Genomic DNA, 20,047 nt, shown 5'->3' on the forward strand with positions numbered 1-20,047 from the left:
ATAAAGAAAGAGAACTCCGTGTAAATATTATTCAGTCAGCCATATTTTTTACTCCCTGATAACAGCTATGAAACGAAATTCCTATTACATTTTTCATCTGAGATCTGGGTTATATGTGGAGGAATCCCAAAAGACTGAAGTAAACACATATTTTACTGTGTATGCATGATAAGTATTTTGCCTCCAGGATAGCTGTCATTTGACTACAAAATGTATTAGATTTATATTCTGAATATATAATCTTTATTATACTGTTTCATACCAATAAATTAAAAGATAATAGTTATGATAGAAAAGCAGCAAAATAACATTTCAAAGTCAGTTTACTTTCAGATTTTACTTACCACTCAGTCAAAAATCTTGGGAAAAAAAGCCCTATTGGCAAATAAATCTGCAGACAGGGTTGTGTGGTTGTTTTTTTTTTTTTCACAAAAGGTTTACTTGGTGATGTGCTTCCCCACCATGTGATAGTTTCCCATGTCAGTTGTGACTAAAATGTAAAATTGATGTTTGGATTATCATATGCTGTACTGATATTGCCACAGTTTCCACAGGAGAATGCATGTCTTCGCTAAATTTCTGTCTGGATAATTAAATTTCTGGATTGTCTAAGTAGTGTTATAACAACTATTCACTTTCTTTACTTTTGGCTGGAGTTTAACTTCTTTTTCTACCAACTAGTTCAATTTAATTCAGATGTTGCTGAGATCAATGATATGGAGAGATATTTTGACATGCCGTAACATTGGAGGCAATCAAAGAGAAAACACAACTCATAGCCTTAGCTATTACACAGTGGCAAATGCCCCTCAATTGTTTCTGCTAATTTAAAATGTTCTGCTCTCAGAAATGCATTCTGGAGAATTTTCCTATTGAAAGTTCAGTTACAGAAAACAATTTAAAAAAAAAAAAAGTGTTTTAAAATAAAGGACTTAATTACTGCTTTTTAAATAAATTAATCCAATAAAATGCACTTGATGATTTAAATCCAAGTTAGAATAAAATACTTTAAGAACATTTGGTTTGGCAATATTTTCAAGTGCGAGTAAGTGCTTATTACATTTGTTTTCTGTGCAACACTGTACATTTAGAAATGAAAGACTTTGTAAAATATAGCAAATCTGATTATTTATAATGGAAAGTGAAACATTCCATGAGATAGGTTCTGATTGCACACCCCCGGAAAGGAAATTCCATGTAAAAGACAATTTGTTAAACTGAGGTAAAGGCAACTTGCTAACAAAGTGAGGAAAGCTTTAAACTAAGTATGTCAGGGAATATTGATCAGAGGGGGAACGATGAGGATAACACAGTGGAGGGAGCTCCACAGCAGGCCAACCTAATCAAGAAACTATAGACAGGCTCAGTGTAAAATAACTTGCTAAAATATCCGTACAGCAGACCCTGGTTCTTGTGAGGACTTGAACCTCCCTGCTGAAAGAGCAGTACAGCAGGATGAAAGCAGCAGGAAGTTTCTGGAGAAACTTAAGTACTGCAATCAGCAAAACCAAAGAACCCAACATTATCTACTCTTAAGACCAGCAAAGGAGTACAATTAGGCCATTGTCCCCATTGCAAAACCCATCAAGATAATTCAGCTGAATAAACTAAATTTCCAGAATGCTTTGCAAACTATGGCAGTTTCTTACCTGGATAGCTAGCATTTATTGTGGGATTTACTTGGGGGTTGGGATAGATGACCTTTGAAGATCCCTTTCAACCCAAACTATTCTATGATTCTGTAATTCTGCGAGGCAGGGGGAAAAGAGTTCTTGTATGGAGCAGAAAGAATTTTGAGAATTTGTGAATCTTACTATGGAAAATTCTACAGGAAATATTTGAAACCTATGGTGAGATGTATAGGGTAAGGACAAAAGGAGGGGAAAAGAAAGGATGCAGATGGATAGGAAAGAAGAGTGGGAAAATACAGGGAAGCAGTTCTGCTTCTTTGAGAATTTTTGTTTTCAGGATATTTACATGATTCTGTTTTGCACACAGAATATTAAATCATTAAATATAAGAAGTTATTGCTGTGTTCCTGAAATTAAAATGTAACTAATAAAATTAGTAGCAAATTTATATTTTAATTTTTCTTCTTAACAAAGGATGACATTTAAATAGGTTTCTTAGCTACTTCTGAGATGACAGGAAAAATGTCATGACTTAATGATGTTGCGATTTGCCTGATACAGTAGATTAAATGCTTTGACATATCAAAATAGTTCTGAAGATACATTTTTTAAAAAACCTGTAAGTCAGACTGTGTCTTAAATGTTTTTTGGTCACTGTATGAGAATGTTAAATCTATGGAATACTGGAAAGTCATAGATAGACACAAGCTTTAGGTATTACTTTGAATCCTTCCACATTTATTAAAAGCATTCATGTATTCTATATTCACTTCTCAGTCATCAGAGATCTTCCTACACAATCTGAATGGGCCCTACACTAGAAATTAACCCATGTTTTAAGTTGGATGAGTGATTCTGATCACATGTGAAAATGGCTGAACTTTCTTGGGTTTAGGACTAAAAATCTCCTGAAAGAGACTAAGCTAGGAAAGATTTTTCCAAATAAGTAAAAAACTAGAAGTTGTTGTTGGCAGATAATGCAAAAGCATCTGCTTTATTATTAAGGATTGCCACATTGTCCTTAATCCATTATTCATTGCTATGATGTATTTCATTTTACATAGATTTGGGGAATCCAGCTCCATCTCCACTTAGCAGACTCCTCCTTTCCTTAAAGCTGTATTCTCTGCCCAGTCAAACAATCCTTTAGCTTGTTGACCATTTTTTTAAGCTCTTACTGACTTACCATAAGACTTTTCTTTTTTGTCATCATTAATGTCAAGATGCAGAGAATATAAATTTTAACAAAAAAAAAAAAAATTTGTAATATAGTTAAAAACCCACAGAGGAGAAGGGATCCTTGACAGTCCTGCAGTGGATGGGACTCTGTATTCAATGTACACTATGAGGGTGATCCACAATCTGCCAATGAGTGGGTGATAGATGAGATGCAAAAGGAACCTCCTATAAGTCCAAAGCAAAAATGTTACATTATTTTTTCACAACACTGTCCACTTTGGAATATTAGCACACTGAAGGCATTCTTTATGATGAATCAGATGGATAGTTGCAAATCAAATGTAGGTAGCAGAGGTTTAGAACAAATTGATAGAATTAACTTCTTAGTCAAATGACAGATCTCATAAGGAACTGGAAGAATTAAAATATAAATGTCAGCATCCTTTCTGTTTAAATCACTCATTGTAAAAAGCAAAAATTATTACATTTAATAGCACATTTGTGAAAAAGGACTTTAGCAATGAAGGGGAAACTACAGCAAGTCAACTTTCATTTTTGGTGGACACATCAGTATATGCAACATATAAGGGGGAAGGGACTGCAAATCTTTTGCATCAGAAATTCTGATCTCACAGATCTGCAGGAATTTTTAAAGAAGTAGCAGATCTATGTCATCTAGTCATAACAGAATCATAGAATCATAGAACAGTTAGGGTTGGAAAGGACCTTTAGATCACCTAGTTCCAACTCCCCTGCCATTGGCAGGGACATCACCATATCACCCAAGGCTCTGTCCAACCTGACCTTGAGCAATGCTAGGGACAGAGCATTCACAACTTCCTTGGGCAACCCATTCCAGTGCCTCACCACCCTCACAGTAAAGAATTTCTTCCTTATACCTAACCTAAATTTCCCCTGTTTAAGTCTGAACCCATTACCCCTTCTCCTATCACTACAGTCCCTAATGAAGAGTTCTTCTCCAGCATCCTTGTAAGCCCCCTTCAGATACTGGAAGGCTGTGATGTATTAAAATTTCCAAAATCTGACACTGTCTTTCATTTCTAAAGGATTTTATATCAAAAAGGTCCCATAAAAGGTCAGTAATTTAGTACATGATAGAAAATCATAGAATCATAGAATCATAGAATATTTAGGGTTGGAAAGGACCTTAAGATCATGTAGTGCAAACCCCCCTGCCATGGCAGGGACACCTCACACTAAACCGTGCCACCCAAGGCCACATCCAACCTGGCCTTGAGGACTGCCAGGGATGGGGCATTCACAACCTCCCTGGGCAACCTACTCCAGTGCCTCACCACCCTAACAGGAAAGAATTTCTTCCTTATACCTAACCTAAATTTCCCCTGTTTAAGTCTGAACCCATTACCCCTTCTCCTATCACTACAGTCCCTAATGAAGAGTTCTTCTTCAGCATCCTTGTAAGCCCCCTTCAGATACTGGAAGGCTGCTATGAGGTCTCCAAGCAGCCTTCTCTTCTCCAGGCTGAACAGCCCCAACTTTCTCAGCCTATCTTCATACGAGAGGTGCTCCAGTCCCCTGATCATCCTCGTGGCCCTCCTCTGGACTTGTTCCAACAGTTCCATGTCATTTTTATGTTGAGAACACCAGAACTGCACACAACACTCCAGGTGAGGTCTCACAAAATCAGAGTAGAGCGTATGAGCAAAATTGAAGTTTTCAATCTAGAGGGAATTGACCATTGTAGCTCTCTGGAAACTGTGCTGCTCTCTCTATATATAAATGTTCTAGAAAACAAAGACTGCTGAGTTTGCTGGTAATCTTTAATTGTTCAAGGCACATGATCACAGAGATGTTTAATAAAAAATCCCACTATTTTGACACAGTGCACAATGAAAATGAAATTCCACGTCAATAAATGCAAAGAGGACAATGGAGGAAAACGTCTTAACTGTACGTATAAAATATTGTCTGCCAAATGAATTATTATCACTTTAGGAAAGAGGCAAATTTATTTACTAGGAATTTCAATTAAAATAAATAATGAAGAATATGAAAGCCTTTCATCATACTGGATGTAATTAAATTGTGAAATTTGCCATAGCATGCATACAGGACTAAAATATAGTAGAATTAAAACAGGACCAGAAGAGTCACAGAGGATAGATTTTTTACTGTACATCAAGAACAAAAAATCTAAACGTAGTCTATATCTGACAAAGTCCTCAGGACACTTATTTCCAAACATAATCACAGTACAAAACCTTCACTTATTGCTATACAGCTTTTTCATAGTATATGCCAATAACCTTTGGATTTTATGCATTTTCCACTACAGGATTAATAACACACTTTAAGTTCACTGTATGAACTAGCTTGCACAAAACAATCTTGCCTGATTGTCCTGGGTTCAGCAGTAGCAGTCATTTTTTCTCCTTCTTAGTAGCTGGTGCAGTGCTAAGGTTTTGACTTTCAGCCTGGGAACAGCGCTGATAAAACCATTGGTTTTAGTTGCTGCTCAGTAAGGTTTACTCTGATCAAGGACTTTGTGAGTCTCATGCTCTGCCAGGGAGGAGAGGAAGCAGACACAGGACACCTGATCTGAGCCAAAGAGGTATTCCATACCACAGCACGTCATACCCAGTACATAAACTGGGGGCAGTGACCTGGCATGGCTAGATCACTGCTTGGTAGGGTTGGGTATTAGTCGGCGGGTGGTGAGCGGTTGTATTCTCTTCCCTTGTTATTTCCCTTATCGTTATTATTGGTGGTAGCAGTAGTGGTTTGCGTAATACCTTAGTTACCGAACTGTTGTAATCTCAGCCCTTGGGGGTTACATTTTTTCTATTCTCCTCCCCATCCCTCCAGGAGCGGGGGGGTGTAAGGGGAGGGAGTGAGCAAGTGGTGGTGTGGTTTTGGGTTTCCGACTGGACTTAAACCACAACACTGATATTTTGTGGGGGTTTTTTATTACTATGCATACAAGCATTTTTCCCTTTTTGAGACTGTCTAAGAATTATTCAATATCTAAAAATGTCTCAAAAAGAATTGCCATTTAAAGTTAGCTTAAAAAGAAAATCTGGAATTGCAATTCAGCATATTTTAAGTCATTATTTGAAGTTTAGAGCCATTTTTTGTTATTTTTCATTATCTTTTCATTGGACAATACAGAAATTTAATTTTTAATCTTGAGCTCAGTTTGAAGTTCCCTGTTCATCCATGCTGGCTGCCTGTTGAATTTGGTCAACTTTCTGCACACTGGAATGGATCATTCTTGTGCTGTTAGGAGGATGTCTTTCCCAAATAGCTTCTGGGCCCCACTGCTCTCCAATACAGTTTCCCAATGGATCTTGCCAAACAAGCTGAAATTCCCACAGGAAGCTGAAATCTACTCTCCTGAATTCCAGGGCTGTGCTTCTACTATTAAACTTTCTCACTTCCAGGATTTTAAACTCCTTAATATCATGGTTAAAACTGCCAAGGGTGCCCTTAGCCTTCATAGCTGTTAAAAGTATCTTCTTTGTAAGTAACAGATCCAACACGATATCACACTTGTTTCACCCATTGATCAACTGCCTATTGAGGACACTGGCGGGTTGGGTGCCAAATAGAACTGTCATGGTTTAAAACCAGGCAGAGGGCTCGTTCACTCACTCTCCCCCTTCTTGCCCTCCCCCTACTCCCGGAGGGACGGAGAGGAGAATTGAATAGAATGCAACTCCCACGGGTTGAGATAAGAACAGTTTAGTAACTAAGGTATAACACAAATCACTACTGCTACCACCAATGATAATAATGATAAAGGAAATAACAAGGGAAGAGAATACATCATCTCACCACCAGCCAACTGATAACTTGCCCCCCCCAGCCCGACCAAGCTCCAACTGATACCTCCTCCAACCCTGCAGTCTCCCAGCCCTTCCGGCTAACTCCCAGTTACATCCTGGGCATGACGTGCTGTGGTATGGAATACATCTTTGGTCAGTTTGGGTCAGGTGTCCTGCCTCTGCTTCCTCCTGGCTTCCCCTTCTCCCTGGAAGAGCATGAGCCTTACAAAGTCCTTGGCCAAACCAAAACATCGCTATCTGGTGTTCTTCAGCAGCCTGAAGTGTCATGGGCCCACCGGGCCAAAAATAATTCACCTTTATGTTGCCAATCTAAGTCCATCTGAGCCACTTCAATCTTAGCTGCTTTATCCACTTGTTGGTTGTTCTGGTGTTCCTCAGTGGCCCGACTCTTGGGTACATGGGCATCTACATGACATACCTTCACCACCAGGTTCTGCACCCGGGCAGCAATATCTTTCCACAGTGCAGCAGCCCAGATGGGTTTACCTCTGCGTTGCCAGTTGCTCTGCTTCCATTGCTTCAACCACCCACACAGGGCATTTGCCACCATCCATGAGTCAGTATAGAGATAAAGTACTGGCCACTTTTCTCGTTCAGCAATGTCCAGGGCCAGCTGGATGGCTTTCACCTCGGCAAACTGACTCGATTCACCCTCTCCGTCAGCAGTTTCTGCAACTTGTCATCCAGGACTCCATACAGCTGCCTTCCATCTCCGATGCTTTCCCACAATACGGCAAGAGCCATCAGTAAACAAGGCATACTGCTTTTCACTTTCTGACAGTTTCTTATATGGTGGGGCCTCTTCAGCACGCATCACCTCCTCCTTTGGTGACATTCCGAAACCTTTGCCCTCTGGCCAGTCCATGATGACATCTAGAATGCCTGGACGACTGAGATTTCCTATTCGAGTTTGTTGTGTAATTAGTGCAGCCCATTTACTCCATGTAGCATCAGTTGCATGATGTGTAGAGGAGACCCTGCCTTTGAACATCCAGCCCAGCACGGGCAACTGGGATGCCAGGAGGAGCTGTGCTTCAGTGCCAATCACTTTCGAAGCAGCTATCATTGTTGTAGTTGGTGGTAGCGGTGGTGATTTGTGTTGTACGTTGGTTGCTGGACTGTTCTTGTCTCAGCCCGTGGGAGTTGCACCCTTTCGATTCTCCTCTCCGTCCCTCTGAGAGTAGGGGGAGGGAAAGAAGGGGGGGAGTGAGTGAACGAGCCCTCTGCCTGGTTTTAAACCACAACAGTTCTTTTTGGCGCCCAACGTGGGGCACAAGGGGTTGAGATAACGACAGATCTGACCGGATTAATAGTCACTTGTCACAATGCTGATTTATTGGCTCTCAGAGTTGTTGCTCTTGATATCACAGCTTCAGAATCTTGCAACTTACTTAGAGCCGGTATTTGCTGTGTTAGTGTTTATCAAGTGTGGGGCCTGGGCTAAGGTTCTTGTCTCACTGTACTTTATGGCCATGGCTTGTAATACGGGCAGGCTCCACCATCAGGGCGGGACAGACGTGGCCGTGGACTTGTACCTGGCCATCCGGCTGCTCTTCACCGTCCTGGCCCTCGCCCTCGCCTCCGTCTTGGTGAGGCCGCGGGGAGCTGAGGGGGAGCGGCCCCGGGGACCAAGCGGCGGCGGGAGCGGGGCCGGAGGCCGCGAGGGGACGGCTGCCGAGCAGCGGGAGAAGGCGGCGGAGGAGCCGAGCCCTGCAGAGGAACCGAGCCCCATGGCCGAGCCCAGCCCCACGGCGTCCGAGAGCATCCCCCGGAAGCCACCCGCCGAGCCCCAGCAGGATGCAGGAGACCACGCAGCATTTCCCAGCAAGGCAGAGGAGGAAGAGCTGGACTCAGGAAAAGAGAAGCTGGTGGTGGGAGAGCCGGCAAGCACAGCAGCGACACCAGCCCCAGTGACAAGTACAGCAGCTACACCAGCCCCAGTGACAAGTACAGCAGCATCAACTGAGAGTTCTGAAGGTTTTGAATGGCCTTTGGGTATCCTTGGTACCTGCCTGCTGATTGTGATGGGGATCAGCATGTTGGTACACACACAGACTGTGTTCTACCCACAGCCATTTTGTCTGATCTCAAAAGTTAAGCAGAGTCAGGTTTGGGTCTTGTCTGGGGTTAGACGACAATATAGGGGGACCAAGAGGTTTTCTCCGAGGCTGGACAGTCATGAGTGGCAGGGCATGTTGGACAGTATGGGCAAGTATCTAGTCCACTGGGCCCCTCCAGTGCTTTGGAAGCGTCGGAGATGGAAGGCAGCTGTATGGAGTCCCCAGCAACAAGCTGCAGAAACTGCTGAAGGGGACAGTGAATTATTTTGAGCCTGGTGGGCCCATGGCACTTCAGGCCATCAGAGCAGAGATGCAACACAGAGATGGACTCATGATCGAGGGGTGGACTTAGCAATGGACACTATTGCCCAGGTTATTCACAAGTGTGAACACTGCACACAGGCTCTCCTGCTCTGAAAGACTGTTACAAGAGATGGAGCCTGGCATCATGGACCAGATGGACGCAGCAGCTTTATAGCTACTGGTCCATGCACTAAGATAAGAGTGATGGTATATTGAAAATGTGGGATCTGAGCGTGACATGAATGGTATGGAATAAGGGGTGGATAATGTCCTGGGTTCAGCAGTAGCAGTCATGTTTCTCCTTCTTGGTAGCTGGTTCAGCGCAGTGTTTTGACTTTCGGCCTGGGAACAGAGCTGATAGCGATGTTTTGGTTTGGCCAAGGACTTTGTGAGCCTCATGCTCTGCCAGGGAGGAGGGGAAGCCAGGAGGAAGCAGAGACAGGACACCTGACCCAAACTGACCAAAGAGATATTCCATACCACAGCACGTCATACCCAGGATGTAATTGGGAGTTACCCGGAAGGACACGGGCTTCCAGGTGGGACTCGTTTCTTGGCCAGTGGTATCATATTCTCTTCCCTTGTTATTTTCTCTTGTCGTTTTTGTAGTTGGTGGTAGCGGTGGTGATTTGTGTTGTATGTTGGTTGCTGGGCTGTTCTTGTCTCAACCCATAGGAGTTGCACCCTTTCGATCCTCCTCCCTGTTCCTCTGGGAGGGGGGAAGGGGAGAGCCCCGGTGAGGGGGGGGGGGGGCTCGATTGTTGTCAGCCCGGCACCACTCACTGGGAGTTAGTGAACAACTTGCCTGACTGGGTTTAAACCACAACATTACAGCAAAATGTTATAATAAAAGTAAACTTACCTGGTGACAATAATTTAGCAGAATTCTGACTGTGCAACTGATGAAGTTTTCACCCAGTATTCTCTCATGCAGCTTATTTTCTTCATGTGATTTGTTCACAAAGTTATATCAATCACAATTTTGCTTTTTATTCTGCTGTGGAGAGTTCTACATGTACATAAAATAGCTTTTTAACAGTATTACCTTTTCCTTTAGATACAAGTGCATCTAAAGTATGGATTGACGGACAGTGAATCTAAGAAAGTTAAGTGATTCCGCTCACTAATGTTATATTTACTTCAAAAGTTACTTTCAAGGTGAAATGGTAAATATTTTAGCTATCACTCATCAATGTTTTGTAGTAAACATGTTATACAAAGCTAGTCCAGATAAAATAAATCTCCTTTACAGTACTAGCTCTTAACATTTTCCTTCCTGTTTAGACTACTCTATTTGCTAGTCTCTCCAAGGGAATTTAAAGTCCTTCATGAAATTTTTCCCCGATACTGTAATTCTTATCAACTTTAACTAGCCTCTCACTTGTTTGTCATGCAGTCTCATAGGTGTTATCTAATTTAATAAGCTTAAAAAATTTTAGAATTATTTATACCAATAGAGCCATTCCTTTTCACAATCAGCTACTAAAAATATTTTTAAAAGTAAATATATGTTCATCTTTAACATAATTTAGTGACTAGAGCATATAATGTGTATGGTGTGCTTTTTAGGATTTCTCTTTGAAGTATATCCAGTTAAGTTGCTATTGTGCTCTGCAATTTTTTAATTTTTTTTTTTTTTTTTTGAGAGAGAGATTTTGGGGTTTTAGCACTTAATCTACTCACACTGTGTTTTACCTTATTCTTCTGTAAGAATAAGTCTTCTTACTATCAATAAATAAAAAATAAATTATGCACACTCATCTAGATTATTCATCACCATTTAAATGGAAAAAGAGACCTATGGGAAAGCAGAGCTTAATTGAAAACTTTGAAATATTAAAGCTAATTCAAAGCCAGTTTCTACTGATGACAATGCTCATTTTCTTTAGCAGTTACTTTATTTGATACAAGAACAACTTGAAAATTATTATTCTTCTGTCAATTTGTTTCATGCTTAGCCTAAACTGAAATTTATTATTTGTACAAATGAGGTGTCTTTAATAATGTAATTCTGTAAATGTGTTAATAAATACATGTGTTTCCAAAACAGAGGAATACAAATTCTAATGAACTTCAAATAAAGAGCATCATTGATGTATAAAATTAACGTATTAGCAATCTAACCGCTGCTTACATTTATATATGTGGTGAAGAATATATGAGATCTTACAGCAGAAGTAAAATTCAAAAAACGCTTTTGTAAAAGATAAAGATGACTGGAATTTTCTCCTTATAAAATAACTTCTTACATTTCTAGAATATTCATATGATATTGTATATTAGCACATATCCTGCAAGTGCAAAGTGGAGGCTTGGTGTGCTTGTATCCTCTGTTTTGAAAGAGGAACCCAAATACACATGTAATTGTCAAATAATTTTTAATTAAATGTTTACTGTCATGAATAATGCAAACTACTCAGATGATCTGAAAGGAGCAATTTTATTTTTTACAGACTTCAGGTGAAGTAATTAGAACAGAAAACCTGGGGTAGATAACCATCAAGATCTTCTGCAGGTAGCATACAGTTCACAAAATAATAAATTTATAACCAAAAGTTCATATATTTTCTGTTATGATTTAAGATTCTATGCCTGAATATCAGCTGCACATCAGCTTTTGCCAGTCACAATAGTTTCCTATTGCAAATGGACTTCTGAATACTATATCTTCAACAGGGAATGCTTCTGAAAGTACAACTTTCATAGTCTCTCCAGATGATATGATCTTTACTACTTTCCTCTCATTTCATTTTTATCTATAATTCATTAATTCATGAAGGTCAAAAGTCCTTCAGCTAGTATGAAAAACCTCCACAGTTTAAAATCCCACAGCAGAAAAAAAGTGAAAAAAAAAAAAGTATTAAAAGATCTTTAACTTTCCACTCCTGCCTTTTGGAAGGTTGATCAGTCCCTATGTGACAGTAATATCAATGCTGGTTTCTTGAGGAGTAGATGTCCTCAGTTATGCACTATAAATTGAAGATAAAAACAAACCTCTATTAGTATGCATCCTTACACTTCTTTGACCATCCACCATTTCCTCATAACAATACACCTACTCTTCCACTTATTGCAAAGAATTATTCCCTTAACTCCAGAGACTTTGTAATAGCAATACATTAAGCTCAAAACCACCTGGATTTTGCTATTTGAATAGCTGAAGGGAATTTTTGTTTCCCTTCAGTTTTTTTAAACTTAAACAGAAAGGGAATATTAAATATCTCATGTCACAAGTATTGAAACATAATTTGAAAATATTACCTGTAGAAAAGCAAAACAATATCAACTGTATGCAATTTGAAAAATTTGTTTCTTTGTCATAATATGTTTGGGTTTATTTTAATTTAGATAGTCATAATTAGTATGTATTAGCCATTGCAATTAATGAATGTTGCTAAGTTTCTGGATACGTCTGCACAGTGATCTCATTCCTACCTTTTATTCAGTGACGGTCTTACATAAAACATGAAGACAGTCTGACATGGGAGAATTTGGGTGCTGCAGCCATAAGAACAGAATCAAAGTAATCAGTGTCACAAATTCTCAAATTTCACAAAATGTCACAAAGTCTCAAATTTATTTACTAAGCAGTATGAGTATAGCAGCTAGTTAGTGATTTCTATGCTACAATGAGCACACACTTCACAGTTGTGAAAATTAAGGCTCTGGCTCTTCTGGTCCATTTTATACCTCTACCATGGATCCAGGGTGTGCTCATATGTAGAGATAATTAGCATTTGTTATGTAGGTAACAGCACAGCTCCCAAATGGATGAAGCAAATATAAAGTTGTTAACAGTTACATGACAGTTAGGGTCATCTGTGCTTCCTTTTTTCTTTCCTTCCCATATGTATACCAGTGTAACCTGAACAGGCAAGCTGCATAGGCATACTCTAGGTCTCATTTATTTGAGCAGTCATCTCAGGAGTAGGCCTTATCCCACTGCAATAGGAAAGTTATGAATGATCTAGGTAAAAATTCAGAATGTAAGGCTTGCATGAGAAACTAAAGATGAAAATCTAGAAAAAGATACAGAGTTACTGCAGTGACTCCAATGAAAGGGCACAAAGAGGATTAAGGGACTGGAGCATCTTTTATACAAGAACAGGTGGAGAGGGGTGGGACTGTTCAGCCTGGAAAAGAGGCTCAGGGAAGTGAAGAAGAGAGAGACAGACTCCTCTCAGTGGTGCCAAGAGGCAATCTGCATAAATTGAAACACATGATATTCTGGTTGAACATAAGAAAACAGTTGTTTACTGTGAGGGGGGTTGAACACTGGGACAGGATTCCCAGGGAAGTTGTGGTGTCTCTGAAGATATACAAAACCTGATTGAAGACCATCCCTGGGCAATCTGTGGTAGGTGACCATGCCCTGATTCTGGTAGGGAGTGGCTGAAGCAATCTCCAGAGGTGTTTGCTGTGTTCGACCAATCTGAGATTCAGTGATTCAGTTTTTCAGCCTTCCTCACCACCCATCCTAGTATTTTTATTAATGATCTTTCCCCTCTTTCAAGAAGGTATCATAAGTGGAGCAGACACACTTTAGTGACACTGTGTGTGTCTCCTCTAATGAGTTAACACGTGTCTGTGAAACCCTAATAAAATATGCACTGGGGTCACTAGGTCCCTGTTTCTGTGGTTTGAATCACCTCCTCAGATTCTTGCATTTGCAAGTGTGGAATGGCTCAGTTTCAAAAAGAGGGGTGGTGAATGCCCCTTTTGGAGTGCTAGAATGATCCCTACTCCTAAGTTCTTTTTCAGACTACATATAATGTCAGAAGATTTCAGTCTTAATGATTTCCTGCTTGGCCGTGCACACATCAAGAAAAAGATTCCTCTTAAACATTAGACTTATTAAAGTTAGATAACCAAGTCTATGTTGTTTTCCATAGACTTACTTTAAAGTAAATGAATATAAGCAGTTAGTTCTATACAGTTAGAATTTCAGAAACTCAGGATCATATATCAAAATAACAATTTTGAACTAAGTTTAAAAATAGGCTATAAATTAATATCTTTTACTGCATTCTAAACTGTGTTAATAAATTATTCTAATTCCACACCAATGAGGCTACATAACCACAGGAAGGGAATTTATGCTGAATATTATTTAAACAAAATTTACCAGAGTTAAAAATCTAAATTAATCTATTAGTGTTAGCTAATAATTGTTTTTTAATTCAAAAATATCTTTATTGTCTGGGTCACCTTCAGACTTTATTTGTAATTGTGTTTGGGGTTTTTTGCTTGTTTTTTTTTTTTTTATTTTCAAGACATGCTGATATATCACTACAGCTCACTGAAAAATCTAAGGCTTAATCTAGCAGATTCTTGCTTGTGCAAACAGCCTCACTGGTTTAAAATTATATGGGTTATGAAAAAGTGTGGATAATGGATAATGAGTTCCAAGACATGTCATGGAACAGAGGTGATGTAAATGCTGGAAACAATTAGCAATGTTAACTAATAAGACCTAGAATCAAATTGCCTCTACTTAGACCTTGCTGTCATCTTAGTCAATATTTAACCATAGATCAGATACAAAGTATTGCTTTTTGAAGGGTAAGCAAAACAAAATCTACTTGAGTCATTCAAGTCTAATACTTTTGTTAACAGGAAAGCTTGGAAAAGAAGCAAATATCTGAAGAATAATAGAGCACAGTTAAAAGACATTAAACAAAAATGCTAGAATGACTGAGTCTGTCTATAAATAAGGTGAACCTTTATGTTCTTTAACAATTTTTCCTTAATAGCAAGCTAAAGAAAGTTCCAAGTAAAAAATTGGTAAGTTGAATTACTGTGACAAGGTTTTGTTCAACAGCCCATCTCACCACAAGGGTATGTAGTGACAAGACAAGGGGAATGGCTTTAAGATGAGATAGAGTAGATTTAGATTAGATATGAGGAAGAAATTCTTCACTGTGAGGGTGGTGAGACACTGGCACAAGTTACTCAGAGAATTTGTGGATGCCCCATCCCAGGCCAAGTTGGACGGGTATTTGAGAAACCTGGTCTAGTGGAAGGTGTCTGCCCATGGCAGGAGGGTTCGAACTAGATAATCTTTAAGGTCCCTTCCAACACAAATCGTTCTATGATTCTATGATCCAAACTAACCAGAAATAATTCTGTAACATGAAGTCCAAAAATCAAACTTACACAGTACTTAGCTGCTTCAAAATATGAAACATAATATTCCTTTTATTAGATAAAGAACTACCTACAATTAGGCAATTGTAAATGTCATTTTTATATTTACATATAGATGGTTAAATATAGATAATGTAGATACAGATCATTGCCAAAATTTTGTCAATGCTCATTCATCCTGAAGATACAGCAGTGTTGCCTGTATCTAAAAGGTGTGTGAACTGCCATCAACTGCAACACTTTGCATAAATTCTACTATCTGTCCAGTGGTTTTTGATTACAATATGTATAAACAAACCAAGCAAAAAAGCAGTAAGAGTTCCATTTCTTACATGAACTTTCTTACTGCAAAGCCATTGTTTTTTTGGTTTTGACTTTGTTTTTTTCTTCCTATTTATGAGTCTTTCATCCTTTTCTACACATGACCTCACTTCAGTAGGAATTTGAAAGGGTGATACAATGGCATCTGGCTTTTAAACATTCACCTGTATCTACCACAATAAACCACTTTTACAGGAGACTGAACAGAGTAAAATAACTGTAAATTATTGTAAAATGATTGCAAAAAAAGCCATTGTTAGATTAAGTAACATATAAAGGCAGATGGTGATTGGACTCAATATTATATACATTGGCAAATGTGAGAGGTATACAAGCCACTGTTTCTTTGCTTCCCCACTTTGTCCCCCACCATTTCTTTTCCTATATCATCTTCATTAACAGAGTACACTACCGTGGAAATCAAAAATGTAAGAGGAGTACAAGGTCACCTTACCCGCAGAAACTCTATGCATCTTAAACAGTGCACAAGTAGGGCATGGTTCATTCTAGCACCTGTACTTTCGGTTTCCTTAATTGCACTTTAAAAAAAAAAAAGTAATAGCAAGCAGTACAGAAGTGCTCTATTAAAAAAAAAAAATACAAAAGAAGGAAAAAAGAAGTTATTCTGGTTTTTATTGTGCCTTTTGTTTATTTATCTTCTATATCAATAGAAAATTTTGGCTTGGGTTCTACTTTTTTAAAAATTTCAGTTCTCCTGAGGGCATTGTGAAAGGGCCTCTTTTTCCCTTTTAAAGGTGTTGTGGTCTTGCCAACACTTTGGTATGATTCATCCCTCATATTTCTTTTTATCGTTTTCATGAAAAATTAGAATAGCTAGTTTAATTTCAAAAGTGCTAAATGTTCCCTTTTGAAATCAGGTTGCAGTCCATCTGGCCTTAGTTAAAGCAACAGCTAAGCAGAAGATATTAAGTAAAGTATAATTACATATTACATTTCAAAATTTGAAAATTAGAAAGTAACTTGATTGAACAAACTGTGATGCAACAATATATATCACATAGAATGTGCATTCATTCCTAAACTAAGTGCTAACTAGGATAATTTACATAATCATTACCATGTGCTTCCACTTTCTGAATTTTTATCTTTGGCATTTTTTGCATTATGAAATCATTACGTTTTGGGGTTTAATGTAATTTTTCAATTTAAATAGTCATGCAGTTACTCATTATGGTTATGACTATGCATGGCTTTTGGCACTAATAGATCTCTGAAAACATACTGTTTATAATCCCAAACCCTCAGCTTTATCGTTTAAAATTTTACCTCCTCTCTGAAGCTGGAGTAAGAGCGTTTCTTTGTCTTCAGCAAAACTGTTCTGGTTTAGACAAGCTAGGAAATTTGCTCTTTTTCATTGCACCTTTCTTTTTCATAATTCAGTAAAATAGTTAAATATGCTCTTAAAGGAAGAAATATATATTTTCTATACTTGCTCTAGAATTTCCCATTTGTCTTTCTATCTGTGACTGTATATGGATTGTCCTAAATGTAGTTTGAATCATGATGCTGGGATCGCATTCTCTTCCCTTTCATTACTACTGACACCAGGTCCCTTTTGGACCCCTTAAGTTGCCTCTTCAGTTACCCTTCAAACCTTTATTGCCTCATCAGCTCAGGTGGCTCCTTGGTTTAATCTATGCCTTTCTTATCATAAGCTGTTGTCATTTCTCTCTTCTTTAGCCCCCTTTTCATCAGGCCTGCAGACTTGGCAGTTGCCTATCCTTCTGTTGGCCTCCTGCCTTCCCATTTTTAAACAATAGAAATTGGATAGGAGGCTTATGACTAGACCTGACATAATGGGTTAGTTTCACATGGCAGAAAAAAGAACCAGGGAAGTTCATGTCTAAAGTCCCATAAATTTTAATACTATTAGGATTTAATTCTAGTACATGTATCTACAGCTTGGAATTGAAGTTAATGCTCAACTGTGTCTGCAATGACACTGTGTATCAGTTAAACAGCAAAAGAAAAGGAAAGACAATGTAGGGATACACAAATGTACTGCTGACTTACCAGTTCAAAGTCCTGAAGTTAAGGTATATGACAAACTGCTCCATTCCTTGAAATTTTCTGTCTTAAATATATCCTTCATCACACTGTATCAAGTTTAATAAACTATGTGTTTAACAAAGAAAGATATGAAGACATGGTAATTCACAAAGACGTTTCATATAAGCTAGTAAATAAGTAAACTGCTCAGTAGTAGGTGGGTGCTCTTAATTATCCTTTCTCTAGTAGAGTGAACTAGAGCAAGTGTATGTAATGTTTTAATGTTCAAAGAATGCTAGTAATGTCTGGTTTTTGTTTTGTGTAAAATTACTTTATGAAAAGGAATAAATTAAGAAGGAAGAAGTATGCTCATCATTCAATTTAGCATAGGTATTAATTTCTAATCTGATAACATATATATATGTCAAGGTTTGTTCTTAAGCCAAGAAAATGAAATTCAGTGACATTAAAGAAGTATACATAATATAATGTTTTCCTCAGAATTTTTAGGAAGAACACTAAAAATTAAGTGACCTGTAACATGAAATTAGGTCATTTAAGGCATTAGGACTATAAATCCTTGGCCTTGATGGACTGTTGATGAGTTGAACATTATCCTTCTGCTGTGAAAAGACAGAAAAGCCATAAAGTCTGTTCAGATCTGCATAATGATCTGCCTTTGTTACACAAGAAACCTGGTGGCAGGATCACATTTAAATATGGACTATACCTTTTTGCTATAAAAAGGGGGATGGTCTTCAAAGGAATATGGCCATTTAAGTCAAGTTGCACATAAAAAAAGGTTTGTCCCGGGTTTTGGGGATTTTGGGTTTGGGTTTGGTGCTTCTTTTCTCAAGGTAGCAGTGTGGATACCCTTGCTCAATTTTTTGCAGTATTTAATCACACAAATTATTCCATTCATTTCAAAGAATTACATGCACAGTCTAATTACATCTGGCAAAGTTTCTAAGTGCTTAGCTCTAGGCACATACTTTCTGAGTGGCATATGAATAAATGCATTAGTAAGCAAGATTAATTTAGATATATGTCTAATTGCTTTGTTGAACTAGTAACTCAGGTATTACTTCATGGGAGTAAGAAAATAGGATTCAATAAAAGTTTGAGACACCTGAAAATGTATGTTTCATTATGTAGTATCATAGGTTAGAAGTAATATCAAGGTCAGGTAGGCGTCTACATGAGTTTGGTGTTGAAGATCCAACTACTTATGGAGATCAGCAGCTCAATTATTTTCCTAAAGCATCTTGGGCTATTTGAGATCATAGAACTGCAGAATCATAGAATGGTTTGAGCTGGAAGGCTCCTTAAAGATCATCATGTTCCAAACTCCCTTGCCATGGGCAGGAACCCCTTCCACTAGATGTCAGAGTGAGCCTAATACAGATACGTAACTTTTTCAGGTATGCCTCAGGATTCACTGTGCTCTCCTGGAATGGCAATTAGGAGCAGAGCAGATCCATAGCCTCCACAGATGACATCCACACTTTGGAAATTGATTCAAATGTAGACTGTCAAACTGGGCAAAACAAGTGTTTTCATTTGAGCCCTTTAAAAGTTTAGGAAAAAAAAAGCAAAGAATTCCAAAACAGTCAATTTCTTAATCCAACTCAGAAGTTTAATCCAGTCATCCTTTTTTTTTTTTTTTTTAATTTTCCTACCTCAGGAAAAACAAAAACAAATAAAACCCACTAAAAACCAAACCAAACCACCAAACAAAAAAACTAAACCCAAACCCAAACCAAAGAAAACTGCAGGTTCAGAGACATGATATATAAAGATGTACATTAAAACAAAAGAAAGAGTGCTCAGCATGTGACTTGTTTTTATGTCTGCCTCTCTCCTTTTTTTTTTTATAAAAAATAAATCACACAGAAAGTATGCAGTAGAACTCCACTATTTCATTCAAACATGTCTGTTGGCAGGAAAAAAGTGGGTATGCATGACTAGAAGTCTGAATACTATGGTAAAAACCTAAATGGCAACTAGGCAGTGTAGAACAGGTACCTATGACAAGAGTAAATTGTGGGCTGGATTAAATGTCTTTCAAACCTTCTAGAGGTTACAGGAAATAGCAGCTATTAGGGATGAGCCATCCTTGTTTCATGGTTATGGGGTAAATGGGGTGAATTGCCACTCAATCCATGGGTACCCTTTCTACTCTACCTTTCTGAAAATAGCATACATTTACTCATCAGAGTGTGCAGATTTTAAACATTTAAATGTTTGCATGATATTTTAAAAGCAGAACTGAAATACAGAATTTGCTAATCCTTGATCTATTTTTTGACATTACTGAATAAAAAAATATCACACTTAGAATTAAAGAAGGCATTTAGCCTGCATTACCATCTCGTCAGTTCAGTTAGAAGGAAAACAAATATGATGATAATGTGGGTTGGAAGTATTTTTCTCCACTGTGGTTAATACAAATGTGTCTTATAAATCTGCAGTGTCTAAAGCTTTCAGATCAGCATTAGTGTTTGACAAATGCAACTTAATGCAACTTCAAAATGAAAGTCAGAAAACAGTCAGAAAGAAGTAAAAGCTT

The sequence above is a fragment of the Pezoporus occidentalis genome, unplaced genomic scaffold (genome assembly GCF_034315485.1).
Source record: "Pezoporus occidentalis ecotype Australia unplaced genomic scaffold, CSIRO_AGI_Poc_V1 ctg27, whole genome shotgun sequence".
Lineage (NCBI taxonomy): Eukaryota > Metazoa > Chordata > Aves > Psittaciformes > Psittacidae > Pezoporus > Pezoporus occidentalis.